The sequence below is a fragment of the Papaver somniferum genome, chromosome 4 (genome assembly GCF_003573695.1).
Source record: "Papaver somniferum cultivar HN1 chromosome 4, ASM357369v1, whole genome shotgun sequence".
NCBI classification, from domain to species: Eukaryota; Viridiplantae; Streptophyta; class Magnoliopsida; order Ranunculales; family Papaveraceae; genus Papaver; species Papaver somniferum.
The window spans coordinates 30,522,685-30,535,119 of NC_039361.1; the positions used below are offsets into that span (position 1 = coordinate 30,522,685).

The 12,435-nt window shown below is 36.5% G+C and overlaps 1 pseudogene; it reads right to left on the bottom strand.

The window, feature by feature from the left end:
- Positions 1 to 10,547: 10,547 nt before the first annotated feature.
- LOC113272270 lies at positions 10,548 to 11,919 on the bottom strand (annotated as a pseudogene).
- Positions 11,920 to 12,435: the final 516 nt, after the last annotated feature.

Here is a 12,435-nt window from a genome sequence, read left to right on the forward strand (position 1 = left end):
CCTCCCACCTGTTAAGGATGAAAATAAAATATCGGAACAAGAAAATCGTCTATACAAACAAACACAATATTGATAAGTACTGGCAGCTTAATTAAGTAGTTAATGAATGATGCCATACTTGAAATCCATCGGCAAGTAGAGGAAAGCATATTCAGAAAGAGTTGTTGATTCTGAAGAAGATGAGGTATCATCTTGATATAACATTCTTAAGGCTTTTCTGTTCTCATCTATACGTGCTGGTCTAGAATACTGATCAGCATCCTCCTACTGTGTTGTTTGTAGACAGAGAATATTAGTACTAATCAAAAACTACAAAACAAAACAAAAATGCAATAAGTACTGTCCTAGTATCCGTGATGCAATGAAGGTAGCCTTTAGAGTTGGTTGGATTTTGTTCATCTAGTTCATACATTTTCTCAATCTGCAGATCCTGTTGAGTTCCATAAAGGGTTAGGAGATTATAGTTGTCCGGCGGTGTCAACTTTGGAGGAGATGGGTTATGATGTGAAGAAGGAAAAGTTTGATGAGCTTAGGACTATCGCAGCAGATGAAGTAGTTAACAGAAAATACAAAGAACTCAAAGAAAAGAAGAAGTGTTTAGATGTTGAGAAGCATAACCAATGCCATAGCCAGTGATCCGTGTTATATTGATGTTGGTGGCACACATAGCATCTAGATACCATACTAAAGCAGTAGAAAAATGTTTCCGTATTTTTTTTTGTACCAATTAACAACAGGCTTGGGGTTACAGCATGAGCTACGGAAAAACTAACCTGAATGATGTTCATACCAAACCGTTTTGTCTTCTCCAGATGCAGATACAACAAAACAAAGGAAAACATCATTTGGAAGTGTGGTTTGATTAGGCATAAGCTGCCACAGCATGCACAACATTGTTCGCATATTTCCTTGCAAACATGAAAGAGATGGACAAATAGTTTGCAGCTCTGTCTTTGACGTGCAGAAATAGGTGTCTCAGCCTCTAGGGAATTTTCCGAGACTCCTAAAAGAAATTTTAGTCATGCAAATCTGGCACACATCAAACAACTAATTTACAAATTTTTAAAACCAATACCAGAATGAAGAAAATGTTTGACTGCTTTAAATCCATAGGGATTATAATAGACGCGACATTAAAATGGCATCACTGCAGTAGCGATACGAAATTCTACGTAGAATAATATCCTTAAAAAATAAAAAATCATAACAATCAGAGGCACTACATTGATATACTGATGGATTATCCTTGTAGCAGCAATCTAAAGCGGGTTCAATCAAAACTAGAAACAAACAATCTAAAAAAAAAAATCACACGTAGACCTATCGGGTGAATGCTAGATTTCTTCTTTTATTTTCTTCTCATGAATTTCATCTTCTTCTTTTATTTTTTTCTTTTCGATTCCATCTGCAAATAAAATAAAAGAAATTAATAGCATCCAAGTTTCAAACAAAACTATGATTTTCCAATTTAAAAATGGCAAACCTTCTCCATGGCCACCGGTATTGCCAAGAAAATAACCAGCAAGATGTACATCGTAATGGCCTATAACTGATAACACAACGTCACCATCATCCTCTCCAAACTCAAAGTTGAGAGGAAACGACTTGTGCTTTGCGTCAGGGGAGATCGAACATAAGCAGATTGGATTCTCAGTATGTGCCACATTGCATAGGACCTTGACTAGTCGCGACCATCTCCCAAAAGGAAGTATTTTTCCTTGAACAGTCACCTGCAAATTCAAATTAATACGAGTAAGATTGTATTATTTGAACAAATAAGAAGAAGAAACAAAAAGGATTATATAATTAAATACGGTTTAGGCGAACCTGTGAAAGATGTAGCTTCCCTTTAGTTTTGTCGTAGCGATGAGTGTAGGGATGATCTGGCTGGATTGTAACTCCTGAAAATCAAAATCAAAGAAAATAAAAGTTTTATGTATTGAAAGAATAGATTGGAATTATAGACCAATTTAACAGCCCTAAACCCATATCAAAGTACTAACCCCAAATAGTCATATTGTATTAGGACGATAATATTCTCTGATAGCCTTTGAAGTTTTCGACTCCAAATCTTGATTTTCAATGCAGATAAGAAATCAAAATCTCAAACCCTTAAATAGATATCGAACTCGTAATAAGTCTCATAGAATTTGACTAGGATTAGTATTTCCATAACAAAGAAAACATATAGGGGGGAAGTCTAATTAATATTCCGTCGATATTCTTGCGGAAACCTGTTTTGTATGATCGAACACTCTAAACGATTACACCGACATTCCCAATCCAAATTCCCACGTCGGTTTAATAAACTAAAAAGGAAACAAATATATTTACAATATACTTCTAGCTAGCCTACATTTCAGTGTTTTCGAAAAAGGAAACGGGTAATGCGCGCCTAGTTTGGGGCCTTTACTTTATGTGTTCTTTTTCCGGCCTAGTGTGATTATATGGGGCCTCGTACTAAAAGATGAAAAGGGTCATTAGGAAGTAATCTCTAGAAACCTCTTATATTAATGGCTAATATGCCGTTATTCATTAATAATGATTGATTGAGTTAATATTAGCTAAATTAATTAGTGTTTGAATTTGATTATAGTGTTAGGATGAGAGTAGAAATTCAGTTCTTATTTCAAGGTTCGAAAAAGAAGAAGAACGGAAAAACAAAAAAGAAAAATTAGAATTTGTGATTTTTTTTGCAAAATGAAACTTTATAACAATGATGAAGACTCTAGTGGTGATGAAGAAGTGAGTGCATCTTATGATCACCCATACAGGGGCGGAGGCAGCCCACGGCAAGAGCAGGCAGTTGCCTCCCCTGGGCTGCCCAATTCCTCCGTATTGTTATGTATATTCAAGCCCAATGAACAAGAAAATAAGTTTTGCCTACCAAGTGTTTAATTACTTGGTTGTTGCTAGTGATTCGTCGTTGTTGTCTCATAAATTATTCTTATTATTGATATATCGTAACAATTTCAATTTTCATTAGTTAGGGTTCTGATATTTGATTTCTTTTTCTTTTTTGAATCTTTAGAGTTGCTTTAATGTTATCTGAAGTTTAACATCGTGTTTAGGTGTTCATTATATTTGGATCTTTAGGTTTAGCTAGATGAATAGGGTGGTGAGTTTTGGTTAAGTACGGCCATAAGACTGGTTAGGATTGTATTTTGAAAACAAAAAACTTCGCCCCCTCTCTTAAAATCCTGGCTCCACCATTGCAACTATATATGGAAAAAAAAACAAAATTTTAACCATGAATCGGTTTATTTGATAGCACCACATAAACGATTCTGGGTTAAATTTCCAAATTGGGAACGACAATGGATCGTTGTTCATCACCATACAAACCGATTGTAGTACAATATATTTGTTTATGTACGTATATATGTAATCCGATTGTGGAGACAAAATTTATAAAGGGAAATCTGAATATAAATCGAATTACATGTTACTCAACGTGAATCAATTGTTGTTTCTCTAAAATCGTCAAATTTTTAATCGGTTGATATACTTAGATATACAAACCACAATTGGTTTTCTCGACTGTTAGACGTATACCGATTCTAGACATCTATACAAACTCAAACATGATTCCAGAATCGGTTTATTTGTATATTAGCATAAACCGATTGTGGTTGATGTTAATTACATCAAACCATAATCGGTTTATGTAGGTGTACCATATCTACTGGTTATGTGGAAGAGATGAGATAAGGGTCTCTATTTATAGATATTAAAGACCCAACGGCCAAGTTTTTGAAAAAAAAAAATTTTGTCGGTTGACTCAACCACATTGGTTGAATTCAAATTCTGGAATAAATGCTTATGGAGTCGTTAAGGTATATAGTAATACAATGACGACCCCTTTTTATAATGAGAGTCGTCATTGGTATACGATTATACCTAAACGACTCTAATATCATAGACTATGTCCACAAAAATACATAAGAGTCGTCATGGTTTATATTATTATTAGTTTACGACTCTCGTCGGGAATTATCTTATTTCTAACACGTGAACTAATTTTATTGAATCGATAAAAGGATACATCTGTTATATAATAAAATAGAAGGAAAACACAGTTCACTACATCACGCTTGAACACTTAAACAAATGTGGTGAATGGTCAACTACTTCTCTACCAATAGACGATAGCAGTCCTCATGTGAAAACTACTTGCGATACTTAAATTAGTATTGGTAGAGACCGAAAGTGTACTGGAAAAGCAATTTACTTATAAGTTAGCGTTGTTTAATAAAACTAACCAAATAAATTCTTTTTGATGTTTGGCCTATTGACTGACAAACTTACTCTATACATCTAAGAATAGTTGGGAAGAGCGTCGTGCCGAGCCTTCAGTTCTTCTTTCAGCGCTATGCATTCATTGTATAAATAATCGTATCTTTCCTTTATGTGTTGGAGCGTCCTTCTATAACGATTTCCTTAGCGTTTTAAAAATCGTAAATACACGTTTCCACCAAGCATTGGATGCTTGATCCATGTTAACGTACGGATCCCTGGTTGCATCGGTTAGTATAGACCCAATGCTCTTTTTAAAAGTCGGTCATGGCGTTTATCCGGTATCCACGTTGTAAATGATTTTTATGATTAATCCATCTAAGAAATAAGAGGAAATAGAAGTAGAAGCTAAGTCATATACTTGTTTCTGTTTTGATATGTTTTTACTTCCTTCTTGTTAACATGTATTGTTGTGTATCATGTTCTTGACATGTATCATGTTGTTTTTCTAATGTTAAAGATTATCTTCACTAATAAAGTGGTTATTTATTGTTCTGCATAGTTTTTTCAGATGTTGTACCTCAAATGCCCGTACCTCAATTACCATGTTCTTTGATTTTAGAACCTTCAAGGATCTATAGTTGAGATGCCCGTACCTCAAATGCCATAACTTGCATTCATCAATATGATTGATACTCATTGCACAATTTTCAATTGATGGCATAGATAGAGGAAAGACAAAATTTCCTGACATTTTTACTTTTGCCACCAATTGCTTGTTAATTTTATCATAAATTGTGCATTCTCCGTCTTCGAAATGTAGTGAGTACCCCTTTCTTATAAGTTGTCCAACACTTAATAAATTTTGAGCTAGACCAGGAACATAAAGAACATCAGATATGTATCAAGTTTTACCTGACTTTGTACGTACGGATATAGCTCCTCTTCCTTCTACATTCTGGAACTTTCCATCTCCGAGCTTGACCGGTGGAATCTCTTGTTCCTCCAATTTTACGAAATATTCTTTGTTTCCTGTCATATGGCTGCTGCATCCGCTATCGACGTACCATATACCTTGTGCTTCTTGTTGCGAGGTGAGGCAGGAATAAAATACTTGATTTTGAGAATCATTTGTCTCGGAATAGTTAGCTTCGTTAATCCAACAATCTTTTTCCATGTGATTTAATTTATCACATTTGGTGCACTTATATTTACAATTTTCGGTTGCATGGCCAAACTTTTTGCAAACATTGCAACGGAGATTTGAGGAGTAATTTTTTCCGTACCTTTGATTGTTGTTTCTGTAACCTCCTTTTCCTCTTCCACGTCCGCGGTAGAAATTTTTGGGCCCTTGAGTTGATGTCGACCCTTTCTCGTGAGGTGATGTTGATGGCGATCCCCCTCTGGAGCTTTCTTTTCTGGCTTCCGTATTTTTCTTTTCACTGAAATTTATTTTTGTTTGAAATGCCTGATCCAACGGTTTCTCCGCGAACCTATTTATCCTTTTCTCGTGCGCCTCGAGTGAACCCATTAATTCGTGTACCGAGAGAGTCGATAAATTTTTGGACTCTTCAATGGCAGCGACGATGTGATCGAATTTGAACGGTAAGCTCCTTAAAATCTTTTCTACAACTCTTTTATTTTCTATGGTATCTCCATAACTACTAATTTGATTTACTATACCAGTAACTCTTGAAAAGAAATTCTGGATAGTTTCATTTTCTTTCATAAGTAGATTATCAAAATCTCGCTATAAGTTTTGTAGTTTAATAGAGATTACCTTTTCTGATCCTTGGAATGCTACTTTGAGAATATTCCAGGCCTCCTTCGAAGTTTTCGCCACCGAAATTCGAGGAAAAATAGTTTTTCTTACCCCTTGTTGTAGAAATAGTAGTGCTTTAGCATCCTTCTTCTTGTTTTCCTTGTACTCCTTTTTCTCTGCATCCGTCCATGACGATAGAGCTTCTGCCGACTCGGGTACCTTATAACCATCTTCTACAAAATCCCATAAGTCTTGTGAAATGAATAATATTTTCATTTGTAAACTCCAATAATCATAACTCTCACCATCAAAAATTGGAATTAGACTTTGGGCATAATTGAAACCTTGAATACTTTGGTTAATTGCCATGGGTAGAGTTTTAGGATTACTGGGTTAACCTGGCTCTGATACCAAATTTGTTGGCACAATGCGGAAGTGTGATGGGTTTATGGAAATGATTTAATTGAAAGAGGATTGGTTTAAGTAAAGTGAGGCTTTGATTAATTGAAATTGGAAATGTTACAAGAGGTTTGGTGTAGCACCTTTGGATTACATGTCTGTTTACAAAGGGAACTTTGGCTCACTTGGTTTAGCTCTCACTCTTACTTCACTCACTTGAGTTTTCTATGGATGATTCAAAATGAAGACGTCCAGTGCCTATTTATAGGCTAAGCTAACAGACCACTAGTTCCTTCTAGAGTATTCTTTGTTCTAGAGTATTCTTTGCATCTTTAGACTAATCAACAGACTTTGCTACTTCACGAATTCTCTGGATAATTTGGTCACATCAACTCCCGTTTGCTCTAGAATATTCTTTGACCACTACTTATCTGCTTTGACTAGATAGATTATTCTAAATTTTCAATATCACAAATTAACTAATATCTTTAACAGAGAAGACGAAGATTATGACCAAGAATACAAAGATGAACAAGGAGTTATAGTTTACAAATTTTACAGGTGAAGAATAGCAGTAGTGCGAATCAATCGCACTCAAAAGGACGAACACAAAGATGAGATAAACAAAATGACGGGAAGGATGATCAAACCGAAAGAATAAACATCAATCAATGGTATAACACAGGATCAACAACAAAGAACGACACTATATGGGAATTTTAGGAGTTTCAGAGAAGAATCAAAGCAAGCAGATAGCACAAGTTTAGAAAGAATATTAAAGAAGGGCGAACAGGAGGCTAATGAGCAAGTTTAGAAGGGTTCAGTAGAGATACCTACGTTGTAATCAGATCAGGATGAAGGAATACCAGCAAATAAGTTTACTGGAACTCTAGAGAGGGAACAACCAATGAGACATCACACAATGGGAGCAACGGCTTATATATATATCAATATAACAGAAAGATTTGAGAGGATGATGGAGAGTAGAATGGAACTGACACTGCAGCAGGTTTTGCCGTGATGTTTAGAGAGTACAAAATATTGGCAGGATATCATTTGTACGAGAAGAAGAAGAAAGGGCGACAATCACAGAATAAGTTGTGCGAATATTACCTCTCTTGCAAAAACAGGAACTTGGACAATTGGTTACAGGTAAAGTTAACGAGTTCAGTATCACGGGTTCGAATCTTTCGCACAAGAGTAGCAGCACAGTTGGTAAAGAGGGAAAAGAAGGACCTTGATGCCGCATGATCGATCCTCCCCTCGCTCATACTTTTTACACGTTTTCTTCAACTTCCCAGAGCGATTAAAAGAATAAGATAAGAATGTTGTGTGTGTATTTCCTCACTACATGCATATTTTTAGGTTCCTTACCAAAGAGGAAGATAAAGTCAAATTTCAACAACGTTGTGCGTTTTTTCGCACAAGAGTAGCAGCACAGTTGGTAACGAGGGAAAAGAAGGACCTTGATGCCGCATGATCGATCCTGCAAAAAGTAAGACCTATCGCATGTCATAGTCGGAGAAACCTAGAAAGCATGACTCAAGGAAAGGCTACACCGACCCCGGAACTTGAGTCATGGAGATTTGGGGTGAGAAAAACGATGATGCACATCCGGGAGAGGTGCCTTAAATTTTCAGTCTAAGTTCATAACCTTAGATTGGAAGACCAAGGTGAGAAAGTTTCTCCTAAGGAGTGCAGAAACTCGATCAGGGTCGAGGTACACTGTTGAGTCAAGAGTGCCCGGGGCGTCTGGAGCGTACCTTTCCACTCTTGACAAGTCCTGACTATGATGCACTCAGTCCGAAGATACCCCACTTAGGGTGCAGTCTTATAACCATAAACTTCATCGGTAGTGGGATAAGAGACTGCGAAATCAACTGGTTGTTGAATTACCAGATGGGAAGAGCCATAGACTTAACCCAGTAGAGGTAAGCTTCCTTGAAGGGGCAACCAGGGGTAAGATAAGGATGTCACCCTCCATTAGGGAGCTGAATTGTGTCAAAAGACGACAATGTCATGGGGCTTCTACTCACGGGAGTACTTAGGCCTGTCACATTGTCGCATAAATATATCCTGAAGAGGCAATAATACAAGAGATGTTAAGGCAAGATCAATGGGTCATTACATGAAAATGTAAAGACCGCCTGCGATTTTGCCGCCCGACCAAATAGAGGCAAAGATAAGACCTCTACATAGGGAGGCGAGATAAGACCACACTAGACGCACGTAGACCTATATATTATGATGATTATATTATTATTATGCAATTCTAATCGTGCAGGAATAAGGAAAAAGAAGCTACAATACAATGCAATACGATGAACTAAAGATGGACAAAGAACAAAGGTAAGTAACTCAACATTATCTATACATTACATGAAAGCATCGCATAAGCATTACATGGCATAAGCATCGCATAAGCATTACATGGCATAAGTGTTTTCGCCCAATTATTTCGCATAAGCAATTTGAAGACATTATACTCAAAGAAGAAAGACGTGAAGATCAATTCGCTCATCCAACACTTTCTCAAGAATTCTTCCCTCATAGATAAAAAACAGAGGCAACTATGGATTATCAAGAAAACATTTTTTGTTCTTTATCTTTTCGGTCAGAATCATTTCCAAAGAAGACTCTCATTCATGAATAACAAGAATTATCACCAACAATGGAGTAAGAGAAATAGAAAACATGTAATAGGAATCACATCACAAAAGTTTTGTATGATTGATTCGCAATACTTCTTATATTTCGAGGATTAGTACTTCTTATATTTCTTCAAGGATACTTCATACTTCGTATACTTCGAAATGATACTTCATATGTACTTCTCAAAGCTTCGGAACTTCACAAAAGAATAGAGGCAAGTACGTACTTTTGAAGATTAGTATTCTTTCGCGTAGTTCCTTCATCAACAAATATCAAAGACTACTCCAACATCACGCATCTCGCACCAACAACTACAACAAGGTGGATTTTTCCTTGAAGATTGCTCTTCAAGCAATATTCAAAAAAAAAAAAGCAAAATGTAGGATCAAAATATCGCACAACATATCAAGTGTGCGTCATTATCAACATCAAGACCGTGCGAGAACGTAACACAAGTGCGAGAGAACTTAGCGCAGGTATAAGTCAGGAGTTAGCACAAAATAGGGAAATATTAGTTGTACCCCACTACCTATTAACTTTCATCCACTATGTAAACACCTATATAAAGAGAAAGACAAGAGAGAGAAATTATTATCAAAGAGAGAGAGACACATTTATAGAGAGAGACTTTATTTTCTTTATCATCTTCTTCCCTAAAAGCTAGATCTAGAGCTCTACCAAGAATCCATTAATGGAGATTCTAAATGTAAATTCATGTAATTACAACAATCATAGTGAAGAACCATGGATGTAGATCATATTGATCGAACCATGTAAAAAATCCTTGTGTCCATTTACAATTTTAGCACTCTTATCATCATTTTTATGTTTAGATCTAGAAAATATTCTAAGGGGTGTATTGTAGGATTTCCGATGACTATTAACTTTTATATTTGACCTGTGTGTCGTGATATTGAGATTGGCTAAATTGGATTACTCGCTGTTGTGGGAGTGGCGATGGTGAATTTGGGACGGTCAATGGTGTTGGCCAAAAGATGAATGGTATACAGAATCATGTACTGTACTCCCACATAAGCTGTGATGCTTATTACATTGTATACCAAGACTTGTCATTAGATTTTGGTCAGAAACTTCCAGATGAATTTTGTTGTTCAAGTCTGATATTCCTCCCGGTTTGAACTTGGTAATGGTTGAAATTTAAACTCTTGAGATCTAGATAGAGTTATCAAGAAATGGCTGCCAACTTGGCATAGTTTAAAGCTGTAGTTGTTTTATCCATCAAAGGGAGTCTTAAAATGTTTGATTAACTGAACAAACTTTCACAGCTAATTAGAAAGGTCAGTTAGAAATCTTACTCTACAGTCTACATACATGAAGAAAATAGTTCAGTTGCAGAAGTTCTGCAACAACTTGCATACAAAAGAACAGTCCAGAGGACCGAGAACTTCTACAGTTTTCAGAAAACCTTACACCGTTGGCAACTTTAGTTACATCATTGTGGTGTACAAAATATGCAGGAGTGACTCTGATAATAGAATTACTTGACATCTTCTACTTCGTAAGCACCAGACGGGTCTGCGTTCTTGATTATCCAAGGATGCACTAAAATCTTTGACAGTGTAAGTCTCTTTGAGGGATCCCTCACCAAAAGCTGCAGATGCTCAGAATTTATAAACATCAAAGTTATCCTCTTAAAACTTTGTGCACAAAAAATTAAATCGGAGCTTTATAGATGAACTTGGGAAGCAAATAAAATCTGCAGATAAATCATGGGTTAGACGGAAGCTGTAATTAACCTTCATTATCCTGTTTGTAATGGAAGAAAAATTTTATGCACATGCAAATGTTCCAAAGTATTAAGACATTAAGTAAAGAGTGGCAGAAGCTTAACCGAAAAGATCCTTGTAACCCTACCTTCTCAATGTTTCACTCTGCGTCTCAGCTTCAAATGGTGGAACCCCGAAAAGGAATTCATAACACAGTACACCCACAGTCCAGGTATCAACAGAACAATCATGACCTTTGTTCGCAGCCATTTCTGGTGCTAAGTAATCCAATGTCCCACACATTGTATATCTCCTATCATCCAAGTTTCAGTCGACCCTGCAATAAAAAGGAAGATAGCACAAATATCAATTAGCAACTTGGCAATGTCAACTTCTACGCAACAACAGGATACGTCAAAAGGATTGAGAGATATCGAAAGATTAACCTCATGATCAAGCAACAAATTCTCAGGCTTGATATCTCTATGAATGATATGCTTCTCATGGCAGTAAGCCAATGCTTTTGCAAGGCTTACAATGTGCTGCATTTCAACCAAATCGGAACAGAATCCAAAGAACATAATCAGCAGAGCAACATAAACAAACCCAAGAAAGAACTGATTAGAAATCAAAATCTATGGGTTTTTTGCTTACTGTAGCAGCTTGTTTCTCAGTCAAATGACCAGTCTCACGAAGTAAACCATAAAGTTCACCTTTAGCAGCATAATCAAGAATCAAGAAAATCCTTGTATCATCACCAAACCAACCATAGAGACTAAGAATGTTTGGATGATCTAATGCACTCTATATTTCCATTTCTCTTTTGAGTTGAGGAAGTAGATTGTATTTCTCTACTTGGCATCTATAAATTACTTTCAGTGCACAAACATACAGATGCTGTAATACACACACAAACAAAAAAACACCCAAAAATTACTTCAGAATCCAAATCAAATAGACAGAACGGTTCTGAAATTGACCGTTGCTTACCTTCTTTTCTCTGGCCATGTAAACTCTCCCAAATTTTCCTCTACCAAGGGGCTTACCGATATCGAAATCTTTTAAACCCCAGTCGTATAAATCTGGGTTTGGATTTTCTTCTTCTTTCTTCTGTTTTCCGTTCATGGCTTGGGAATTACTCATTTGTTTCCAACCGGATGAAAATAAAAAAAGAAAATATTCTTAAACTTTGGACTTCACTAAACTACTTAAATGAATAGAAAGACAGATAGCATAGGGAAAGATAATTTTCGTTCCATTCATCTCTCTGTATGCTGCTAGCTATACACTCTCTATACTCCTATTTCACACTCTTGAATAGTTGTGGATACAAAGCATTTTCTTTCGCTCTTGAATTCACACTATCAGTCTCATTTCTGGAAAGCCCATGCTGCCTAAATTTGATGCACTCTTGAGACTGAATTGATAATTTCACCACAGACTTCTTCCGTCGGATACATGGATCTATCAACTAACTTAGGAGATGCATGGAAAAATCAAAGGGTCCGACAGACACCACCACATATTCGTCCTCTTTTTATAGGTCAATAGACTCAGCACGCTTAATGTACCTACCATCTCTGCAGGCAGTCTTCTTCTCCAATGGGATGTTGGCCAACGTCACCCAACTGATAAGCCATCTCAGGCTCAGTAGTACGA